This window comes from Falco rusticolus, chromosome 7 (genome assembly GCF_015220075.1).
Source record: "Falco rusticolus isolate bFalRus1 chromosome 7, bFalRus1.pri, whole genome shotgun sequence".
Lineage (NCBI taxonomy): Eukaryota > Metazoa > Chordata > Aves > Falconiformes > Falconidae > Falco > Falco rusticolus.
Genome location: NC_051193.1, coordinates 61,576,618 through 61,593,266, shown reverse-complemented (window position 1 = coordinate 61,593,266; position 16,649 = coordinate 61,576,618). Strand labels below are relative to the sequence as shown.

Here is a 16,649-nt window from a genome sequence, read left to right as displayed (position 1 = left end):
GCATTTTAGAAGTCATTCTGTTACTTCCACTCCTGTTTTCATTTCTTCCCTGGGGAGCTTTAAGTCCCACACTGATTCTTTTTGTAAAACCTTGTCATGGAATCAGACACAGGCTGCACACTACAAACAGATAATATGAGTGAAGATATTCCAGCAATTTGATCTTTGCTGTTTCAACCTGCCTTAGAATGGAGGATGAATTAGATGACCTTCAGAGATCTCTTCCAGCCCTATTTTTTCCAGTCCTCACAATACCTGTGGCAACACGATGATGAAAAGGAGGTGGGTGCCTCTTGCTTCCAAAGCTTTTTTTTCCAACTGGTAACAAATTAACTACATGTGTAGTAAAAAAAGAAATTAAAATATATCCCCAAAAACCCAAAACAACCCACAAAAAACCTTAGGAGGCTTCGAGAACCTTAAGTATGTACCTCAGCATGGCTGAGCTCTATTTTAGACAGTAGAGACGTGATTAATATTTCTTCTCAGACTGGGATAGAGCACTTGGAAGGGAATTTGTGGTAGTCTGTCAGTTTTTACCCCATTTCGGCCTGGCCAGGGGTTTCAGACAGTACTTGGGTCCCTTCCCTCCTGTGCCTCAGTCACAGTAAGTGAATAAAGCATCAAGTGATTAGTGTCAATTCCTGCAGGACCCCAAGAGGTGTCTTTTGGAGATCTCTGAGCAGACTTCAGTTCTGTCTGGTGACAAGTTTATCTTGGTCCCTGATCAAGACCAAACAGGGATGCACCGCATCCCACAGATCTTGCCTAAGAGAACTTGTGCTTACAGCCTGAAATTCTGTTGTGCTAAGCACTAACTCCAGTCATATATATAGGATCAGATATTGGTGTAATACCTGATCCTTTATGTAGTTTGACACTAGAGTCAAATTCATTCATGCATTCAAGCTTCACTTGGTTTAATGATGATCTTGTCCAGTGTTTTCTCAAGTTAAAGATTAGCTGACATGTATGGACTGGTAGTTACTATAATATTAACCTTTTTCCTGGCTGCTGCTCAGCTTGTTCCTGAAATTCATCTTCAGGCTTTGAACCGCCCTTACCTTGAAAGCTGAGCAATACTAAAATGCAACACTCTCAAATACTGTCACAGCACATCTTAAACTGCCTACAGCTCATGGAAAAATATGACAAATGCCTTACTTAGAAATGCTTTGATTTAGGTATGTCATTCTATTTTGTTTCCTTAGTATGTTTCTGTAAAAACAGGTTTACGGTTTAGGATTTAATCTTCTGTGTATTCCTGACTTCAGTTATAACCTCTGTCCACATCAAAATTAGCTGGGATGTCATCTTCCCAGCAAACACCAGATTTAAAGATTATCTTTTCATCATTTTTTTTCTGTAAAGAACTAGAACATAAGCAGAAAAATAATGAAAAGAGCCTACCTTCATTTCACTGATGTGTCATGCTTAAAGTTTTCTCATCCTTTTAAAATTATTCTTAGTGTGAATTGGTTTTGCGGTATTGATTCTGGAAGGCTGTCTGTAAGCAGTTACGTTTTGTGCAATATATTAAATAGTAAAAGGGATCTGGGTGCATGCATTTATAAAAAAACTCCAATAATTATGTTATATATATAACACATATATATATACACATAAGCATAGAAATTCAATCAGTCAAGAGGTGGTTCTGGTTACAATACTGCACTTGTTTTTCAATTCTGTGTTCTCACTAGAAACATGATAATGACCCTGCAGTTGTCTTTTCCAGGCCACAACAGCATATACATTTGAAACTTACTGGGGAAAAGCACCCCATGAATTTCCATGAGTAGCTAAAAAGCTGTGTAACAAAACCAGTGAAAGATGCATTTTAACAACATGCAGAATAAAAAAAACCCCAACTTAGCAGCTTATACCTGAAGTGGATTTAAATTCAATGTCAGAACACTGTCACCTGCACTTGCTGAAATAGCGCCTTTATCTTATGTTGGTTTTAAGGAGGTTATATTTGAGCTATTGAAAAAAGAATCCCAAAATAAGAAAACCATTCTTTCCTTGAAAAGTTTCTTATTGTTCCTTGCTTCAAAAGGATCCAGGAAATGGTGGACATATATATACTGCAAATCAAAGACAAGAGCGTGATTAATAGGCTACTTGACCTTTCCCAGGGAAAGACGGCAGGGATGGCTGGAGAGGGCTGGCATGGGGAAGAGGGGCTGCACAGTGCCATGGGGCTCTCTGTAGTCGGGGCAAGAACTGCATTTATACATCTTTCCAGAACAATTTCTGAACCACGTATCTTTCAGTCTTTTATGAGTTGTCTGCTAATGCTTAAGGGTTCACCTCCATGCTGGTTTTGGGATTAATTTAACTGTAGATCTGTTCAGAAAGAGGTAGCCATATGGGTACAAGCTACAGTGATAGAGGCATTGTTAGCCTAGAATAACTGCATCCACTCTAATAGAGCATGAAGTAATTTTAATTACTTTTGTAAGTGAAAAACAAAAATATGTTTAAAACATCCCTGACAGCAAAGACAACAGATGAGTGAGTTGTATTGCAAAAGCTGGTTGAGATACTTTAGTGTTAACAGTGCTAGTGTTGATACTTTAGAATAATCTGCATTATAACTTAAAAAACTGATTTGAAAAATCTGTCAATTTTCAGTCTTATTTGTGACTAGTTTGTCTTCAGATCCCTTGTCAATGTGTAGCTTTCTATATTTTCTGTATTTCTGTATGTGGCTTTAACAATATTAAAGCTGAACCTTATGAAATACATTTATCCAAAATGGTTTCTTAGAATCTTAGTTTCCCATCAATTGCTTTAGCTCACTTGGTGTTGCAGGTTGGGAGTCATCTGCCTCACTAGGGTAAAGAGAACAATTCCGATCATTTCACTTGAGGTCTCAGTTAGCACTTTTTACCACCACGAAATGCTCTAAGAATTAAAGGATGACAGAAAAATCCCTCAAATCATATTTTTAAAAGCATTTTCCAAAAGTGACTATGTTAGTAGACTTTATTGTCACCAGAAAGCCTCTGTTAATCTCACAAAGCATCTGCAATGAATAATCTTCCCCTCCCCCATTCTTATTTGCTGCCAGAAACAGCTTATAAATGCTCAGTTGAAAACTCTGCCAAATTTTGCTTTTAGGCACACTGCTGTAAATAGAGAATATTTCTGCTGATTTTGGTAGAATTACTCCAGATTTATGCAGATGCAAGTGAAAGCCAAATTTTGCCTGGGTCTTTCCTCGTCGGCTGCCACTTGGTGTCCTGGTCAGCACCAGAACTGCCGCCTCTGGTGTCAGTGGAAGGCAAGTGCTTGAGCCGAGTCTGCTCATCGTTTGACAAATTATTATAAACAGATTTGAACAAATATTTCTTCACAAAACAAACTGGTCAGCAGGCTCCAAGCTCTATTCTCCTGATGCATTTTACAGGAAATAATATCAAGTTAGCTATTATGAAACTACCCCTTCCTCACACACACATAATTGCTTCCAGCTTGCTGATTATTACCCTTTCCTTAACTGATAGAGTGAGAAGAGGAATAAAAATATCTCCATACAGTGGGCCAAATCCTCATCTGGTATAAATTGACATAGCTCCATCAAAGTCAATAAAACCATGTTGATTTACACCAGTTGAGGAGCTGATGCACTATAATTTTTTTACTTGCTTTTAAAAAATAAAACCTTATGTGATTGTGTAACCAACGTTGCAACAGAAACCAGCATTTTCTTTTGTGAAGTCAAACATGTGCCCTCCCTTTGACTTCCAAACATTTTCACTTAGATAGTCCTTCTATAGCTTTTTCCCTCACCTTCTGACAGAATGCTCCTACCACCCTTTTTACTGGGCCAGCGTCATGAGCGAGTTACAAACCAGGCTGAATGATGATCAGACACAAAATAATAATTCCATGGATTAATGAGGATAAGGAACAAAGTGATACTGCTGCTTGTTCACACAAAAGAGGAAAAAGGGCTGAGCAAAGCCAAAGATAAGAAAATTATTTCTCTACTGACATTCTCTCTGATCTCCACAACACTTTCCAGTTAGCTAACATATATTTCCAGCACCAAGCAATTGGTATTTCCTACCTAGGAATGACACTACTGTAAACTACTGTTATAGATTGTTTCTTAGGTAATCTTTAAAACAATACAATGAGACTTATTACAAGGTTTGCTAAAGTTGATAGAAACTATGTGCTCTGCTGGACAAACCCAGATTTCAGAAGTCTTTCTTCAGTCTTCGCTAAGGGCTGTCAAACACATGGTGAATTTTTTGGGAATACTCTTTGTCTCTTGTTCTGATCAAGAGCACAGAGGGATGTTCCACAGCAAACCTTTTACATCCATTGCAGGAGTTCTAGGCATTTCAGTGTGGTGTACTGACAAATAACGGTCTCGTCTTTCCCCAACCCTCATTTTTTTGACCGGCTGTTTTGATTGATTTGTATATTCAGAAATTCATGACGATTTCAATCACATCCTGAAAAACGTGAACAATTTTATTGTTAATGCTCACATAGTTTTGTACTGGTTCAGAAAAGACCTTGAAGAAAACATTTATTTATTAATTCTTGGTATTTAGCAGCCCCTAATAGCATGCTGGTCATTTTATTAAAGTTAATGGTGATATTTTCAGGATCATAGACTTTCATTTCCCATAGCTTTTTTGAATACTGCAACAGATTAAAGCGTAACAAAAAATTGCAATAGCACTCATTTCCAAATGATATTGTGCAAAATCTGGGCAAGATTAAGCTCACTTTAAAATACATACTCCATTGCTTTGAAGAACATCTTGAAAATCATTCTATGTTGTCTGGAATTCGGTTGCAAAGACTGAATCAGAATTCAGTCACACATTCTGGTCTCTCTTTTAATATACGCTTTTTAATCCACAGTCCAGTCTGAAACGCATTCAGAATTGACTGGAAAACTTTCTAAGGTAAGACTTGAAAATTTCCTTATCATATTTGGTAGGTAACACTGCACTACTTATTTTGTTTGGAAAAGATTGCTCATCTCTATTAAACTGTGAACCCTTTGGTTTTGGGATCCTGCTTTTACTGGAACCATAATTTTGGACTGCAGCCTTTATTTTGTAATGAAGGTTTGCCACCTGGTTGAATGAATGACTGAGATGTTGATGCAGAGAAATTCAGCTCAGATCCTTCATTACCTGTCTGTTTCCATGGCAAGATATGACTTGAAAACACGATCTAATCCCTGGAGAAAACAGTGGTTCCCCAAGCACCCTCTAAGCAAGTATTTATAGGCAGGCACTTTCCAGATCTGTGCAGGGGAAATTAAAATAAAACACAAGTTGGTGAACACTTTCCATTCAGTCAGGACTGAAAGAGCAGCCCTGTCTGTAAAGAAAGGTAGTGGTAGATCTTGCCAGCAGTTCTGTCACACGTAGGGTAGGACAGCCTTGCATAACATGGGCAAGAAGTGTCAAGTCCTGCTGGGGACAAACAAAAGTTATTCAAAAAGTCAGGTCTTGTTCTTCCTGGTACTGATGGGGGCAAACAAGTCGCTCCAAAATGAAACTGCACTAGAAGACAAGGAATCAGTTTTAACTAGCTAGAAAGCACAGTCTTCACAGGGCTGCAGTTCAGGCTTGCTCTGTCTCGCGAGGATGTTTCTGGGGCTGCAGGAGGCCGGCTTTCAAGCTGCCAGTTTAATAACCCAGAGCAATCAAGAGGCTGCTCTCTACAAAGCTGACCCTGTTTCCTACATGATAACAAGAGCAACAGTCACATGCCAATGTCCACACTTGTGAGGCTTGAGCTTTTCCTGGAAAAGTCACAAATTGCTCTTTGAGGAATTCGTGTCAGCTGGTATCAAGATGGATGATTTGGATGCTGTATCCACAGACCATTTGCCAGCAGGTCAGAGACTGGAGACCCGGCCAGTGTAGTGCCCCATTTTGGAGAGTGGCTTCAGCTCTGACTGCTGAAAGTCTGTCAAAGCAGAGTGCTTCTAATGCAACACTTCAAGCTCAGAGCTTGTTTCAGCAAAAAAAGCAGATCTAACCAGCTTCAGCCCAAGGTTCCTTCCTCTGAGCATAAATCATATATGGACTAGGCGTAGAAGATTTAGGTAACGTCTCAGACGTGCTTTTCTTTTTATCTACAGCAAAACTTTTATTGTATTCCAAAGCATGGCAACAAAGATTGAAAAAAAGCACGGCACTGCCTTGCCTTAAGCATGCTGAAGCTTTATGGCATCTTTAGACTGGATTCTTGGCTTTGGAGACTAGAGAAACCTGAAAGTGTACTGGATATGAAGTCAAAACAGCTTGTTACCCAACTTGCTTCCTTCCACAAAGTACTGAAATATTAAGAACACAGCCAAATAACGCTTGAATACAACTCCCTTTGTTTGTCTTGAGTTGCATTTGTTTGTCTGAAGCCAAACTGGGTGGATAATTTTGCATTCTTTATCTTAGCAGTGAATTGTGTGGTTCTGAAATTTGAATAAGATAAGATCACAAACAAGTAAAAACATGTGTAGGCTGAAAAATCAATATGTTTCAAAGTAACAGTTGAGAAACAAATTATTTGTGTACTAATATGATGAAAACTAGGTTTAAGGATACTGCTGGGACTGATAGTATTAGTAGCAGCTAAAGCAGTATTGTAAGGAATTTGAGCTGCCTTCATAGTTAGATGTTAATCATGCCATCACCTAGAAATAAGGTACTCAAAAGGCTGGTAATGGTAAACTGCAACATTAGGGATTTTTTAAGCTTCTCAGCCTTTGCATAATAATTAGAACTTAACAACTGTAGTTCTTTTTAATCACTCATGCTGAGGTCTGCTCTTTCCATTTACCCTGAAATTTTCTAATATTTTAATTGAATTATTCAGAATAGCTACTCTCTTGCTAAGAAGTTTCTATTTTTCAGTTCAGGACTAAACGTCATTGTCACTGAAGGGTGGTAGAATTCCTACTAACTTAATCACATTCAGGCCTATACCATGCCTAACATCAGAAAGCCATTAATAACTAGCTTATACCAACCAAAGTCTGTTCTGTCAGTGATGACACATCCTAGAAATAGTTTCCTCTGAATTAAATCTACATTTCTGTACTGAGTTATTACTTGCTGGGAGTCATTCTTTTGGTAACCCTTATGCTTTGCTGAAACAAAACACTCGTTGTCCCTGAGAAACACCTGAATAAGCCATGCCTAATATGATACAATTTGAGAATAATTAAAGGCAATAACTGAAAACTGTAGGCTAGCAGCAATATAAAGATTTCCTTTGCCACCAGAATCTGACTTCTCTTATTTCAGCCCCCGCTTCACTCAGGGCATTTAGGAATGGTGTAGGACTCAAAACACTTGACTTTTCAAAAATAATCCTCAGAATCTGCAGTCTCTGTGCCTGGTACATAATTCACTAGGACAGAACTAACATCTCCTGTTTAGATTTCTCTCGATATGCTGAAGTTTCCTAAGTGTTGGCTTTGTCTGCAAGCAAGCCGTATATGTACCACAAACATCTGTGCATTTATAGCACAGAATTCCCCGAATTCTCATCACCTCAGCAGCCGACTGACTTTTTTAAAAAGCTACACATGCAATAGCAGTCTCATCCTCTCTGCAGGTATTTGTTTGGTCAACAGCATTCTTTAGAGAAATGCTGTGTTGACATGAAAAGGGACAGGTTGTTGAGTTATGAGGCTGTGGAATGATTGTGGTAGGCAGGACTCGGCAGCTACGAATAGAGCTGTAAACCAAGACGGGTGTCAATTCAGTCCTTCAACAAAGCCAGAGTGACTCAAGTAGCATGTCAAGGCACACCACGCAGAAACTCCTCTGCTTAGTTCTACATAAAAGTATTAAAACAAAAACCCCCAAGGAAATAAACAAGGAAAAAAACCACTCAGAAATCAGCAGAACTACATCTTCTCATACTAACAGTGTTTAAGATGGAGTTTGGAGTACAGGCCTCAAATGAGAACATGCCAGAGGTTCCCAGTCCAGTTTCTTTGGGTTTTACAAGACAGGGTAGAAGTGCTGGTTAAGGCAGCTATGTAACTTACAAAAGGAAAATCCTCACACATGAAAGCTAAATGGCAGAGGAAAGAGAAGAAATAAAACAAGAATGACCTACTTTTTAACCTATTTAATAATGACTATAAATATTTTTATTTACACGCCCCTGAAGTTCCAACTTTTTCTTGGAAGTTTTTAAACAGCTATGAAATCACTTGTTACTTGCTAATTACAGTATAACTTTGAACAATCAATAACTAACAGCCATTCTAGAAGAAAAGCAGCTAGCGGCTGAGCACAGATGTTAAAAGGGATGTTTATGACTGGATGATTAAGAGCAGCAGATGGAAGGGATCAGAGCTGGAAGCAAAGGTAAGGCCAGAGACAGTAAGTGGGACTGGGATGTACAGGACAGAAACGTGTTGTTTGAAAGAAGGTAAAAACTCATGTAGTAGTGCTAGGAGCCTCGCACATGTAGTATGAGAAGCCACTGTCATTTCCAAGAGAGTGGGGCTTTCTAGCCTGGAGAAGCCTGAATGAAACATTAAATCTGGCTAAATTTGGCAATTTTTGTTAGAATGTGGCCTTGTCCTGTTCCAGGAAGACCTGAGGTGCTATGAATTGATCCTGTCACTTACAGGTCAATAATTTCTAACTCTGACTTTCCAGTGCATTGCCAACTGTTAGCTACACGTCTGGGAACCTCCTGGAGTGTTGGAAGCTGTTTAGATCCCAGAGCTGGTGTCCCAGCCTTTCTGAGTTCCCAGCAGTCTTCCAAGCCCTTCTTGGTCCTCTAACCCAAGGCAGGATGAGCTGTAGCCATCTCCCTGTTTGCTGGGGCAGCAGTCTGCAACCACGTACCCTTAGGGAAGAGAATGTACTTCTGGGGAGAGGCTGCCCAGTAGAGGTGCGAGGAGGTAGACTCCTGTGAAAGGGAAAAAGGGGCCAGCACCTGGAAGAGCAGCTGGAAGGCACTTGCCTCTTGCCCAAGCCATTCAAAGGTTAGTCCTGTTGTAATAAGTCCATTTTCTACCCCATGGTAACACCATTTTGTGTGTGCTGTCAGTACCTGTGGTAGAGCTTTAAACATAATCCATTGAAGTATGTCATGTGTATACTACCAAACTGATGGCTAAAAATCCCACTTAAGAGCTGTATTCAAAACAAAAATCAAAACACAACATGGCATTAACAAAATCCAAATGGAATTCATAGATCAATACAGACACGGTCTTTATTTTCTCTACAAAGTTTAATGTGGGTCTAGCTTGAAAGGTACCATAATATGCATTACTTGTTATGAATAAGAAAACCACTTATGACAGAGTACCCAATGGCATCTGCCATTACAAGTTACTTAAAAGCATTCTTAAATACCATAAATATCCCAAGGAACTGTGACTTCTTTCTCCCCCCAAAATTTTTTGTAACATCAGAGCAAGCTAACTTTTGATGTATACCACTGCTGTAAAACTGGATATGACAGCCCAACGCTGAGCTGTGTTTCTGATTGATAAGGATGCACTTAAAGTAACACTAGCAATTTATTTTTCCTAATCATCTAAATAATTCTGGAACTAGAAATTCTAGGAAACTGTAACATGTTCAAAGATAGAAAAAACCCCAACAAGCTGAAAAGGGCAACACTAACAGAAATGTTACAAATCTAATATTTTTAAAATTGGGTGGTGAAAAGCAAAGTGAAATTCACCTTGTACAGATAACATTTATATACCACTTTCCTTGCAGAGTGTCGGAATAGGGAGTAAGCCCAATCATTTGGTGCATAATCTTTGTCTTATCTTCTCATGAGACAAAGTTCACGTGAAGCGATAAGGAAATGGAGCAAATTAGGAGAAAGTGAGTGTTGAAATAATGAAAAGAGTACTTTCAAACAGATACCTCTGTTGCCTTTTAATCTTTCAGCTGTCATGTGTTCATTGCTGTTGCTGCCTGACCTTCCAAAATATGGTACTGATGAAAATCCTTTGAAACAGGGTTTCATGCACCTGCAGAAACAGAGGACAGGATATGATACTCACTTATGCCAGTGAAGCAGCTTTACATGGGCTGAAATCAGCACCTTTCTCAGGTGTCCTGTTTCTGATCCCTTCTCAGTCAAACCTGGAAAAAGGCTAGCCCATGTTTGGAGAACCTTAGCCATCATTTCATTTTGCTAAGCCCTGCAAGTTTATGGTATCTCTAGGTAAGGCTTTTTGTTACCTACTACACTTCAAATGACTATGAACCTATTTCTGCAGTGTTTAGGCTCCTTACTGTACTGGCAACCAAACTAGTTTAGTTTGAGGGTGTGAAGTCCTTTCTTCCTCATAACTGGCATCACCTATCTCTTAGGTGCACATTGAGTGTTCCTCCCAGTAAACATCTGATTGTCATAGAAGTGGAAAATAACATTTTCTTCCTGGCTTTAGAAGTTACTATTGGAATCTTTGAATTAGTGCATCCATTGAGAGGACAAAGGGGTAGTACCAGCTCTAGTCCTTCCTCTAAAGTCTTTGTAAATAAACAGAGTAAGCAATTTCTTGTTCCCAAACCCTGTGTTTGGCCCTCAGGCCCACTCAATGCCCCAAAGGGCTCTTTCTCTCTCTTTTCTTCCTTCTCACACAGTGTGATACCCAGCCAGCCCCAGGATTCATAGCTAGTTATAAAAGGGCAAGGGTCTTACATGACTCTAGGCAACAGGAACACAAAACCAAAATTTCCGTCCCCTTGCTCTAGGCAGCTGCTAGTCAGAGAGTTGGGTTTTTGTTCTGTTTTGGTTTGGGGTTGTTTTGGGGTTTTATATTTGCTTGGTTGGTTTTTTTTCTCGTGCCTTTGCTCTTAATTCATTCACATCAACCTGGGAAAATCACACATACTGCCTGGACTACTTCTTGCTCAGGCCTTCAGATTCAACCCATTGCTTTAGATAGCTGCTACCTCAGTGTTTCCAGAGCTATCACTGTACAAAGACACATATCCTGGAGCACCCTCCGCTTAGCATGAAAGAAGAGCCAGTAGGGCAGCCAGCTGTCAAGTATACGACTGTCAACAGATTAAAGACTTTTGATGTTGATTATTAACAGTTTTCAACATTGTAAACTCTTCTTTATTACTCCACAAATTCTCATCACTTCCTCACCAGACAGAACCTTGAGAGTGTGTTTGTATAAAACAAGCAACAGGAACTCTAAAATGATACCTTGGATAATTCACTAGAGACCAAGGAAAAGCAAACATGCCCGAACCCTACTCATTGACATAAAAAAAGAATAGTTTCTCAATGCTGATTCTTTCCTATCTCCAAAGATGAAGAATTTTTAAAAAAAAATTAAAAAAAGGAAGGGAAAAAAAAGGAAAGCTACAGCAAACATTTTGTTTAACTATCTTGGGGGTTGTTTAAAGAATTTGGTTTTGTTTTTGTTTAAAGTTTTTGTTTAAAGAATTAATCAGCTGCTGCTAGCCCAGGGGGAGCGTGCCCAAGGCAGAGAGGCACTGCAGAGCTCGTACATGCTGCCCATGCCATTTCTGGGTTTGCCTGTGTTTTGGGAGTCAGAGTTCAGAAGTAGGGAAGCGTAGGCGTTCTCACTGGGTCTGTGCCCTGCAGAGCTGTTCCTGGAGAAATGAAAATAGTTATGGCTGGGGCAGTTAAGCTGGCTCTAGACCTGTTTTGAACTATTGGAGTAGAGCCAAGGACATGGCTCAACTGATAGATTTTGTTTTCAAGTTGCATAAGCACAAGTAACCTGCAAGTCTTGATTATTTTTTTTCTAGTACAATGGTTAAGTTCAGATAAGATTATTTAAATAGCAGCTACAATAGGACCCATATAAGCATTTTTCACTTTACCTTAATCACCCTCCCAGGTGCTGCATCCTTGCTTATAGTCCTTTGGGTTCTGATCTTACAGCTGCTCAAGTGTTTTGACATACTGAACAGCACTGAATCTTTCAAGATCCTGCCCATAAGGGTTTTGCATATGTGTGTGTAGTCACTTACTCCTTCAGAAAAATTGCAGATCATATTCATCCATATTATTTTCATTAGGCAAAAATAATCAGGTTTCATAATGAACCGAAGAGTAATTTTAGTATGATTGAATTTATGGGGGTAACATTCTCTCCTCCTGGATACTTTTTTCATCTTACTGCTCCCTCTAATTTCTTTAGAAGTTCAAGCACACTAATGAGCTTTTCCTCTCACAGACCTTTTGCAAAGGCTTTGAAACATACTCGTATCGGGGAAAATACTTATGTCTTGAAATACATGGGTATTGACTACCAAAGGAATTAATAATTTACATTTTAGTGTAAAGAAAAAAGCGTGTAAGTCAGCTGATCGAGCTGGATTTTTAGCTTTACTACTACTATAAGAGGAAAGCATACTATGTCACATATTTCAGATACTTCAAGGCAAATCTCCCTTTGGTGGGACAAGCATACACTTACACGAGTCATCTGATACAGAATTAAGCAGAGTTCCTACACAGGCAAACTCCAGACAAAAGGAGCTTAATTTCAAATAATGCTAAAAACCTAGTCTATGCACAAAGCTTGTGTTGGCTCATCTAGATCACTTTTTACGCCTGCTTAACTAAATACCTTTAAAACCCTGTGTTAATGTGCTAATATAAGGTTTACGCCTTGTTTCTCACTGTGTCCACCTGACAGTTCACAGCACAGCAGCTAAACTGATGCCAAAGTAACTCTAGTTAAACTAGTTCACGGTCTGGTCTGCATGCAAAGCTCACGATACATCTAAGAGTTGGATTTAGGAGTAGACTGTGTTAAAAAAAAAGAGGAGTCAGGTAAGTTCCCTCCTTCATTCCCTAACACTGTGAAACCATAACAATTTACAGGAGATTTTATCCTTCCCTAAATCTTTATGAATTGGTAGTTTACAAAATAAAGGTACAGAAGGGACAGACTTAATTCTGCAGTAAAGGATGGTCACATGCACAAGGTCTACAGACCATGGAAATATGAAAGACTAGTTTTATAGATTAATTCTCGTTTAACTGAAGAAAAAGTTTGAATTATTCCCAGTGGCATTTTGTTGTTTGACGCCCACTGGAACTGACGACATTCTACGACCTCAGCAGAAGGACCTCTTGCTTTCTGAGAGGTTTCACGCACACCACGCGCCGATGTGGAGTGCTGGATGTGATCCGGCTGGCGTTCGGCTCACGGCGCCGAACCGAGTGCCGCCTCCTCACTGCCGATGGAAGGGACAGCCAAACCCAGCACCCATAACCTATGTGCTTCAAGTTCTCATGTGGTTTGGGGCCAAAAGGCGCTTCCTACCCAATTTTGGGAAAGACCTGAAAGGCAGAAAGGGCCGTGGGCATCCCTCGGGCAGGGGGCGACCCTTCGCGGTGGGCCGCCAGTGCACGGCTGGGGCGCTGAGGCTGGCCCGTTGGTGGCCCCGGCTCCCAATGTGTTGCCATTTGGAGACACAGGCCAGAGGCGCGGAGGAGGTGGAGGCGACGGGACTGCACAGCCTTCCCGCCATGAGCCTTCCTCCTCAGGCAGCCCGCCCAGGCAGCGGCGACTTTCAGCCTCCCGCACAGGTCGGACAAACCGCACGGGTTTTCGCCATAATGCCTCCCTCCCGCCACCGCTCGGCTCCTCAGCCTGCCCGGGTTAAGCTTTAACCAGCCGCCTTATCTGCGGCCGAGCGCAGAGACAGGCCGCCCGCCACGGGGCCGGCCCCAGCCAGCGGCCTGCGAGCGGCCTCGCCCGCCTGTGCCATTGCCCGCGGGGAGACCCCGCGGCCGGGCGGAGGCGCGGGACCCCGTCGTCACCCGCCGCCGCCAGGGGGCGCGCCGGCCCGGTGTGCCCTCCCTGCCCTCTGCCGCGCAGCGCGCTGGCAGCCTGAGGGGCTCCAGGTCTCTTGGGTGGATGAATGTCCCCACGCTGCGCAAAAACCAAACCGATCGCGGTTTAGGCAGACACGAATCACAGAATCACAGCATGGTCAGGGTGGGAAGGCACCTCTGGTGATCATCTAGCCCAGCCCCTGCTAAAGCAGGTGCACCCAGAGCAGGCTGCACGGAATCACATCCCAGCAGGTTTTGAATGTCCCCAGAGAAGGAGACCCCACAGCTTCTCTGGGCAGCCTGTCCCGGGGCTCGGTCACCTTCAAGTTCTTCCTCATACTCAGACGGAACTTCCCGTGCTGCAGTGAAGCGGGGAGGAGGGCACAGACACAGCCAGGCGCCGGCCCTTCCTCGGGGAAGCTGTGAGCTGGCACGGGGGCCCCACCATGGCGCAGGCACTGCCCTGCTTCTTAAAAACCGGCTGGCCTAGGAGCGGCCTCGGACTCCCCCACACTCATCACAAAATATGTAGTTCCTGAAAGTGTTTTTTTCCCTCCAGATCCCACAACTAGCGCCAAACTCTGCCCAGCCCCCACAGACAGGCCAGCCTGTGGGGCTGGTGCCCGGCAGGGCGGCCGCAGCGGCCTAGCGCTAAGGATGGCGGCAAATAAAACCTCCCTGGTGGCGTTCACTTGTTCACACAGTGGGACTGAACTCTTGTCAGTTGGAAGAGTGCTGCCTCTCTTTGCTTCTGCAAAGTTGTGTGGAAAGTCACAACTTTTTTGTAACCGGGTTTGATGTGAAGCTTAAGGAGAACTCCTGTGCGCCGGCCTCGGGGTGGCCTGCAGTCACAGGCCGCTGTGGAACTCGTCGAGAACCCAGCCACTGGTGCAGACCTGAGCTGTGTTTCCTGGCATACCTTTCCCTTTCCTCCTCCTGATTTTTATGACAAATTGTCCTCCTGCCAGGAGATTCCTTCAGACTGTGTGAATGAAGTATTATTGGGGGGGGGGGGAGAAGTGTTTTCTTTCAACTTATGTCAGCTGTTAAACATTTTTATCCAAGCATGTGTGCATGCATTATGCACAAGTATTAGATAATGCTGAGGCTGTGACTCCTTTTGCTGCTAAACGGTCTTGCACAACAGGCAAGAAATGGAGAATTGAGGTCATGCGTAAGCCTTGCATGGTTAAAAACCTATCTATGAAGCAGGAAATTCTTTCACTGAACTTCAGTTTTGTCAGAGGCACAAACACCCACTCACAGACATAAGAAAACAAAAATCAAGGTAGTTCAGGACAGTGAAGGAAAGGCATGGGTATTTTTAAACCTGATCTGGCCTTGTAAATCTTTCTCCTTGGTACTGACTTTAGTGGGGGTACTTACTGAGGTAAAGTATAAATGAACCACCTTGCACACTTTCTCCTCTCTCTCATTACTAGCTGCATTTCTGTCACTGGACCTCAGATGAGTCAGTGGTACTGAGTGTAACTGAAAGCTTTTTTTTAAAGGAAGGGTCTAACCTGTTGCATCCATTAGGGACTAGGCAGAGCTGTAGGTGACCTTTTGTTTTGCCCTAAAGGAAGCTTGCAGTTACAAATAGCTTTCTGATTTCTGGGGGGCAATGGGACGGTTAGTATGTTGTTTTAAGTGTGACTGTATCTGTAAACCTGGATTTACATTTCTCATGACATGACATTCTGTAATTATGATAACTAGGGTGCAAACTTTTAAAAAGAGTTTTAGCCTGAGATACTTATACCAATTAAACCTTAAACACGAGTACATTTAGAGATGCATAACGATAACTTGCATCGCTAGAAAGTGTTCCTACAGAAAAATAAACTATGTGGATATGAGCACTTCTACAACATTGCATCTATGTCCACGCTGTGGGGTCATACTGAATAAAGTCTCACGTACTATAACTTCCAGGTGTGAAGGTGGTCTTAGGAGTGTGAAGTCTTCCCTTTGATTTTTGTTTATGAACTTCTTGGATGACTGGAAATTACAACAAAAAAAATATTCCGTTCTTATTTTACGAGTTGCTGAATCTTTAACAATTTCTTTCTATCAATTGTTGATAGAAAAGGGCTAACAAAAAGGTTTACATTTTCTTCCTTGCTATGAATGCATAGCAACTGTATGGCAACAACCCTACTAACTTTCCAGCTGTCCTCTAAGTCTTCCAAAGACAGCAAGACCAAAGCACACACTGGATTTACCACCTTTTAAGTTGGTTTCCCTTTAGTTCTGCTCTACATGCATGCTTTAGGTAAACCAAACACATTCATGAGTGCCTGACTTTTAAGAAATGTAGAAAATCCATCAGTATCTCACTTTCTTTGGGGTGCGAGGCCTCAAAGTGGGACAGCAGTGTCCAACTCACCTAATACATGCCTGTCCCTGAATCTGTGAGAGGAGGGAGAATGATCAAGTTGGCTGTGCCTCAGGAGCTCTCCTTTTGGAGGATCTCCCTTGAGTATAGCGTTCCCCTAAAGAATATGTTCCGTGGTCATGATGTAGTATGGTGGGCTCCCCTCCAGCTTTAGGACTCAGCACACCAGCCTTGGATCACTCTGCCAGTACCCTGTTAATGCAAGCAGTTATGGAAAAGCAGTGTCCTGCAAAAACATGAAATCAAAACTGCAGCTTGATTTGTATGCAGGGCAAGCTACTGCTTGACTCCAGCCTTCATCTGCCTGGGCTGAAGTGGTGGTCAACATCTAAGCACATGCAGGAGCACTGTGGTGGGGCTGTTCCACCTGCACCCACCACAACTCACCCATGTGTTGTCAAGTGGGGAGGCATCCAGAGTCCCTGTCAAGCCAGCT

At 41.9% G+C, this 16,649-nt stretch overlaps 1 long non-coding RNA gene across 3 annotated transcripts; it reads right to left on the bottom strand.

The window, feature by feature from the left end:
• Positions 1-1,381: 1,381 nt before the first annotated feature.
• On the bottom strand, positions 1,382-10,280 carry LOC119151705. Of its 3 annotated transcripts, none has more exons than XR_005105516.1 (3): positions 9,900-10,280; positions 5,169-9,149; positions 1,382-4,472 (listed from the first exon to the last, which is right to left on the bottom strand). It is a non-coding gene; the product is annotated as an uncharacterized LOC119151705 (long non-coding RNA). The 3 variants fall into 3 exon arrangements; XR_005105515.1 differs by lacking the exon at positions 1,382-4,472 and having other exon boundaries at positions 4,480-6,457; positions 9,067-9,149; XR_005105517.1 differs by lacking the exon at positions 1,382-4,472 and having other exon boundaries at positions 4,480-5,450; positions 9,067-9,149.
• Positions 10,281-16,649: the final 6,369 nt, after the last annotated feature.